The following is a 1,644-nucleotide window of genomic DNA, read 5'->3' as shown; positions in this document are numbered from 1 at the left end:
TCGCCGACAGCTCTGTCTGGTCCGCAAACTACGTTTCACAACAAAACACGCGAGAAGTGATAAGGAAATAACGCGAGAACCCGCGTGCGTCAGACCAGAGTTCTCCCGAGCAAGACTGTAATTATTTTAAATATATATATATAGCCCGCAAATTGTTTGTGAGCTGATTTCCAGCTACAAGGAGAAAAAGAAAAACAGATTATGCAGGAGGGAGATGCAGGGAACTGTTATGCTGATGTTGTTGGCTGGTCAAGCAAATGTTTGTGCTTGCTTCTGTATGATATAATTGTTCATATATCTATTAAAATACTGATATTCTGGTCTATAACTCCTCCCGAACTTCCCGCTGCCCTGTATCTTGGTCTCTCATTGGCTGTAGGTCATCGCCGATGTGCAAAATCATTGCACACAGCGTGATTGTGAATCGGCGACAGCTCCAGATATTTAGCATGCCAAATATTTCACGGGCGTCGGTGACGCATTGGGGATTCCCTCAGATCGCGTCTTTGATCATTCACACTGCGTGATTGTCACTCGCGTGCACGAGCACCGATTTGCCTCCGATGTCGGACATTTGTCGGCGATTTCAAATCGGGCTAAAATCGTGCAGTGTGAACTCGGCATTAGGATGCCTCACGGCGGCCGCTATGCGTGGGCTCCACGATCACAAACTCGCCAGTCTGATCCTTAGCCAGAGGTTTGTGGCTAATACTATTTAATATGCCTTAAATACTAGGTCTGTTTAGCCCCCTACAATTACCCATGTAATGCCCAAAACATTCATCAGCGGTTCTGCTAGACCCTTTTTCTAGCCCCCAATAGTTAATATAACTACGTACAACTTAATTAACACTCAAAACATTAATCAGCGGTTCTGCTAGACCCTTTGTCTAGCCCCCGATAGTTAATATAACTACGTACAACTTAATCAAAGCTGAAACAATATGCATGGTTAACGTAACTGAGTACAACTTAAACTAAGGTCAAGCGGTTAGTCAGAAATCCAGAATCTCACCTGATGCGCCCCATGCTTCATCTAACCTGAGATCTAGTTTGCACGTAACCCTGGACGCAGATTTGCGGAAACATACGTCTTCACTTAATCTACTTGAGGAAATAAGTTCAGAGTAAGTCAGAATAAATCAAATGTAACAATTTAAAATCAGTCAGGTAAATATGTATTATGCCAATTATCTAATCAATTATCAAATCATTACAAGACATCAAATTCTCAAAGATAAATCTAAGTACAAATGAGGCATACCTGACTTCAGCAAAAAACATAGTACAGCGTGTGTGGAGACACTCCATACTACGGGCTCTCTGACTACAGAATCGCCCCGACCCTTTTGCTGCAATCCTTTAAATCCAAAACCAAGATAAAACACCCCCCAAATGGAGGCATGTACTAACAATTGGAATCTGGGTGACTAGTTTACACCTCAATGGGAACAGAAGGTAATTTGTGTGAAAGACCTGGGAGTAGTCTGCTTTTGTAAGATTAAGGCCATTGTACCACTCGCCCTGAGACTATTCAAATGATACCAAACGTGACTGTAAATCTTATTTGCATTTACATAGAACATTATACTATTGACCATTCTGAGTGAATCAAGTGGAGGAGACGAAAAGGCACTGATGCAT

Source organism: Sinocyclocheilus grahami, unplaced genomic scaffold, assembly GCF_001515645.1.
Source record: "Sinocyclocheilus grahami isolate Dianchi unplaced genomic scaffold, SAMN03320097.WGS_v1.1 scaffold119.1, whole genome shotgun sequence".
NCBI lineage: Eukaryota > Metazoa > Chordata > Actinopteri > Cypriniformes > Cyprinidae > Sinocyclocheilus > Sinocyclocheilus grahami.
Note: the sequence above shows the minus strand (reverse complement) of the source record.